Raw genomic sequence first — 5,525 nt, forward strand, 5'->3', positions numbered from 1 at the left:
CGGTGCTTCCCTGCACATCCCCGCAGTGCTTCCCTGCATGTCCCCGTGGTGATTCCCAGCCTGTCCCCGCTGTGCTTCTCTGCACACCACGTCCCTGTGGTGTATCCCCTGCCCGTCCCTGCGGTGCTTCCCTGTTCTGTCCCTGCGGTGCTTCCCTGCATGTCCCCACAGTGCTTCCTTGCACATCTCCATAGTGCATCTCCATCCCGTCCCTGCAGCGCTTCCCAGCCCGTCCCTGCAGTGCTTCCCAGCCCGTCCCCGCGGTGCATCCCCAGCCCGTCCCCGTGGTGCATCCCCAGCCCGTCCCCACAGTGCTTCCCAGCCCTTCCCCGCTGTGCTTCCCCGCGCATCCCTGCGGTGCATCCCCGGCACAGCCTCACGGTGCGTCCCCGGCCCGTCCCCGCGGTGTCCCCAGCAYGTCCTGTGCGCTCCCGGGAGCAGTGTGCGCGGTGGCGCGGTCACATCATGCTCAACCCGTTTCTTTTAACCCGTCACAGCCCTGTTCCCACGCCGGTCGTGGCTCCCACTGGAGCCCCCAGGGAAGCTGGTGGCTTCTCCCRCTCCTCGGGCTGGAGGAGCAGCAGGTTCCCAGTCCGTGGAGGGAGCAGCCTGGGGCAGAGGGCCCTGGAGGCTATCGCCGTCTGCCACCATCCTCCTCCAAGGGGACCCTCGTTCCCAGCGTCCCAGGTTCCCCCAGAAGGATCTGAGTGACCTGGGGGAGAGGAAGGGAGCAGGGGGATCAGCTGAGATCCTTACGGAGGCAACCGAAGTGAAGGGGGGGGAGCGGGATCACTGGCGCCGTCAGGACGGGGCATTTCGCGGCGCGTGCGCTGGGCGAAACACCCTGCGGGACCTCCGAGGGTCCTGCACCGCGTCCCCCCCGCCCCCCGCCTCTCTCCAGCCTTCGCTGCCTTGGTCTCGTGGCAGCGGGGTGGGAGCCGCCGTGTCCCAAGTCGAGGATTTTCCCTACGGACCTGGGGGAATCCCTGAGCTACGGCGCGGCTCGGGAAGCTCGTCTTGGTGGCTTCCAGAGCGAAAGGCCCTTCACCCGCCGGGTGGCTTTTAGCCTGCTTGGATGCACCGTGTCYGATCATGTGCAAAGCTTCAGCACTCCGGCCGGCTGGGAGGGATTTTCCCAATTTTTTTCTGCTGCGGTTCTCGTGGTGCAGAGAAAGCTGGGCTGAACGGCACAGGCTGGGTGCGAAAAGGTGGACCAGGTTGTGGTGAGAAGTCTGTATGGACGTGTACCGAGGAGAAAGTGCACCTGCTGGAGTTGCACTGATTTGGGGCCAAAAGATAATTTATGCAAAAATAATGATAACAATGAAATTATTGAGGAGCAAAATAGAGCTGCTGTGAATTGCACCGATAACTCTGTCAGCTCAAGCTGCTTCTTTTCTGGGCGGTAAGGCGGGTTTGCAGGCAGCTGCCGTTTCCCCTAATGCGCATGAGGAATAATTTCAATTTTTCCAAAAGTGCAGAACAAAACTCTGYGGCCGTTGGTGGCATGCCACCGACTGCCCGGCTTTTCCTGTGCGCCGTGCCGAGCGGAGCGGAGCCGGGAGGCCCTGCCGCTCTCTGCGGGATGCACACGGGCTGTTTCTGCACCGCCAGGCTTAGGCGTCCCGGCGAGGAGGAGCCGTGCAGAAGCCTCAGTGCACCGGCAAAAATAGTTTGTTCTTGTTGCTCTTGTTGCRGGGGAGACTTTAAGGAGCAGGTTTCTAGCTGTGGGATAGGTGCAAGGAAATGTCGGTGGCYGGCGTGGCTGTCTCGCGTTGAAGGGCGAAGCACATCAGGGACGTGCGTCCCTGCTGGTGCTGGCGGGCAGGGAGGGGGTGAAGTGTCCACATCCCTCCTGTTCCCTTGAAAAAGCAAAATGACTTGTTTTGGGGACGGTAAATCATTCCTTTCCCCCCATAAAAAAAAAAAAAAATGGAAGATCACTATTTTTTTTTCCGTACAGAAGTGAGTGGGTGTTTTACCCCCTTTGGCAATGGGAGCCCCAAATTCTCAGGCTCTGTAGCTCGCCGGGGAGCCGGGGACGAGCGGGGCGGCTGCGCGGAGGAGGGGGCAGTGCCGAGCCGGTGCCGAGCCGGTGCCGAGCCAGTGCCGGCCATGCAGCCCCGGCGCAGCGGGGCAGCGCGCAGCCTTTCTGCGGGCTCTGAACGTCTCCTTGCTTGGTGCCTCACTGCTGCGCTCACCACTCGGTGAGAAAATTCACACCCTGTAGGCCACGGCTGCCTCTTCTCCTCYGTTCTTCTCCATCCCACATCCTCTTTTTATTTTTTCCTCATCTCTCCCCTTCATCTCTGTCTTTTTTAATCCCTTTCTGTGCTTTTCACAGCGTTTCCTCCCCCGCAGCTAAGTCCCCGTCGCACCTTCTCGGCTTCCCTCCCGCCGCCCGTCCCCTCCCGGGCGCCGGGCTCCGCGCTGCCCGCGGCCGGGGGGCTCCCGTCCCTCGGGGGCCGCTGCTCAGAGCGGGGCAAACCCGGCGTTTGCGGCTGTCGCAGCTCTCCTGCTACGTCTGGGTGGATTTTCCTTCCAGCCAGCTAGCCAGGAGCAGCTCTCGGTGCTTATAGCCGCTCCCGGTATAATTGCTCCATCTGATATTTTGGTGTTGTTCCCACCCAGCAGCATCTCCTTGGCTGAAATCTGAGCCGTGCTGGTGGCAGTGGCAGCGAGACGGATCCTCGCTCTCCCCTCCTCGCGTCAGTCCCAGCTTGCTTGCCGGGCTGGCGGCTCTCCCCTCATTTGCTGCTCCCGACTTTGCTCCCCGCGAGCGTCCCTGGCGCGGTGGGAACCCGCCGCGCTCCCCTCGCTGGGCAGCCYGCGAGGAGAGAGCGAAGCGGTGGGCGCGGGGCAAGGCGCCGCCGGGGCGGGTTTTAGGGAATGGGGGGGGGAGGAAATAATGATTCATCTCCACTTCTCTGCGAAGAAAAAAAAAAGGAAAGAAAAGAGAGAGTGGTGCAAGCGGCGTGATGAGATAGGAACAGACACGATGTCATCACAGCTGGAGAGCGGCAGCCGAGCGTCCCCGTAAGTGGGTCCGCCGATCAGGGCTTCACCCCTGAGAAAACCTGCCGGAGCAAAAAAAAAACGGCTCTTGGAGGCTCCCGTTTTGCTCCCTGGGGATCTGAGCCGGCTTTTTGGCAGCCTTGGAGGAAGGCGGTCGTTGCTGCCGTCGCGGGGAGGCGCGGCGAAGCCCGGGCGCTCCCCTCCCCGTCGGCGGCGGAGAGCCTCTGGCTGTCTCGTCTCCGGCCCCGGCGAGGGGGGTCACCCCGGCGGGGGCGGCTCGGCCCGCGGCGTGCCCCCCGGCGCCCGGCGGCGTGCCCGGTTTCCCCTTGGCCAGGCCYGGAAGGGAAATGCAGGCGGGGCTGGGGACATCAGCCCCCCACCAGCGAGGGCCGGGGGAGCAGCAGCAGGTCTGTCCTGGCTTCCTCCGCTCCCCCCCGGGAAGCCCAAGAGCAGCTCTGCCKCGCCAGGAGCCGGGCCAGCTACGAGCGCTTTTGCTTGCTGATCCGCGGACGCGGCTGCTGCGCGGTGTTGGTTTTATCGCCCTGCAGAACATTTTCCCATCGACCTGCGGCTCCCGCCCGGGTGAGCTGTCGCTTCGCCCATCTCGGCGCGGAGCGATGCAGGGAAGCTCTCCACGTTGGCCCTGGTGGGAACGGCGCAGAAGCTGCCCCCACGCTGCGAGCAGGGAAGAGCCTGTGTCCGTGCCCCGGGCTTTCCCRGGCAGCCCGCTCCGAGGCGCCAGCGGAAAAGTGCCCCTTCTTCGGGTCCTTACGAGCTAGAAAATGCAAAGTGCAGAGGAGACTGCATGGCAGAACAACCACGGGGGATGTTCGGGGGAGGATAATTCCCACAAATCCTCCGGCAGGGAGGAGATGAGAAGATGGGGCTGACTGAGGGGATTTGCCAGTGCCCAGGAGGCTTTGCTTTCTAGGTCATGGGTTCAATGATAGGCTCAGGTTCAAGTGACCTGGTCCTCCTGTCCTCATTAGAGAGAGGACAGAGATGTGGCACTCGCGTCTCACGGGGGCYGCCTTGAGCGTCAGGCACCCAGGCAGTCGGAGAGGCTGCCTGWAGGGTTTGTTGTATCAGGTGCTCTCAACACAAGACCTAGGGAAGACCCTTGGGGGCYGGAGATGTTCTCACTCAAGGAGACCATGCCCAGGAGCACAGTTGCCAGGTCTTGGGACCCTCCCTGGTGCTGTCCCACTGGGATGCACCTCCAGGAGGATATTGGTGAACCTTTGGGCTCCCTGGCTCCTGTGTAGCAGCAGGACACYCGGGTGGCACAAAGCGGAGATGGCACAAAGGGAAGGGAGGTCTTGGACCATGCTATTTGCCATGCAATGGATCTACTCGGCAGCTAGGAAGTGCACAATATTGCCCCTGCCRTGGTGCTCTGGTTCCATCACAGCCGGTTTGACCGGAGCCACCTGGCAGGACCTCCTCAGGACGAAGGTCCTGGGAGATGCCTGGGAGAGGCGGTTCTCCTACAGCACCATCACCCTGCCAGCGGCCTGGCACCCCTAAGCATCCTCCGAGACGCGCAGGGCCTGCGCGGGGTGGGGAACTCGTCGTGCTAGGCTTTCWGGACGGTGATCCCCCAGACCCAGTGCAAAACGTATTTGAGAAAGCAGCTGAGCCAGAGAAGGGGCAGAAAGGTCTATTTATAGCAGTGCAATTAAGATGTTGCCGTTAAAAATTAATCGCACCTCAAGTCATTAACAACTAACAGTCTGGGCAGCAAGAGAAACAATGAAGCAATGGTCTGCACCAGCCCAAGCTGTCCTCGTAGGTGGAGAACCGCTGGGAAGCTGCTGTCTGGAAGAGGTGAAAGTCATCCAGGCCTTGGGTCTGGAGCGTGTGGGGCAGGGCCTTCCCCAGGAATAGGGGCAAAGAGGACCGTAATGCCGGTCTTCCTGCTGCAAGGCGGAGGGATTTGGGTAGCCTCAGTCCCCATGCTAATGGGAAGCTGAATTTCCAAAGCTGTGCTGGAAATTGCTTTTCTAGACCATGCAGAAAGTACAGACCGAGACACCACAGCCAGGTATGTTCTTTCCGGAGGGGGCGCCTGCCCTGCAGCCCATCTGTTCCTTCTCTGTTGCTCTGCGTTGCTGCCCTAGCCTGCTCCGAGCTGGTGGAAATGCTCCATCACGCCCTGCTGTGCGTAGTGAGATGCTCCGGTAACATCCTTGGCTCGTGATGCCTCCACSCAGCTGCTCCTGAGCCCTTCCAGCGTTGTGCTGTTGGGTGTTTGCTCACAGCTCTCCCGTAGGTAACTGCCCGGCGGGTGACGTCCCCCCCTGCTTGGGGACCTGCAGCCCGGCTCGGACTCTGCTGCAGGGCTCAGGTCCGCGTGCGGCGCTCAGGAGCCTCCAGGCCTTGAGGTGCGCGAGTCACGGGGCAGGAGAGACAGCCAAAGCCAGCGTCGGCGTTAGAACGGGCTTCCTACGGCTACAGCGTTCCTGCCGGAAAACCTAGGGGCCAAACGGGTTTGGAGCAGAGGGTTTTAA

The 5,525-nt window shown here is 61.9% G+C and overlaps 1 protein-coding gene across 1 annotated transcript in view; it reads left to right on the forward strand.

Moving 5' to 3' along the window:
- Positions 1 to 5,525, forward strand: part of VAX2 (ventral anterior homeobox 2) — a 30,497-nt gene that overhangs the window by 13,428 nt on the left and 11,544 nt on the right. The window lies entirely within an intron of this gene.

Source organism: Rhea americana, unplaced genomic scaffold (assembly GCF_003343005.1).
Source record: "Rhea americana isolate MKP2758 unplaced genomic scaffold, rheAme1 scaffold_573, whole genome shotgun sequence".
In the NCBI taxonomy this organism is placed as follows: Eukaryota; Metazoa; Chordata; class Aves; order Rheiformes; family Rheidae; genus Rhea; species Rhea americana.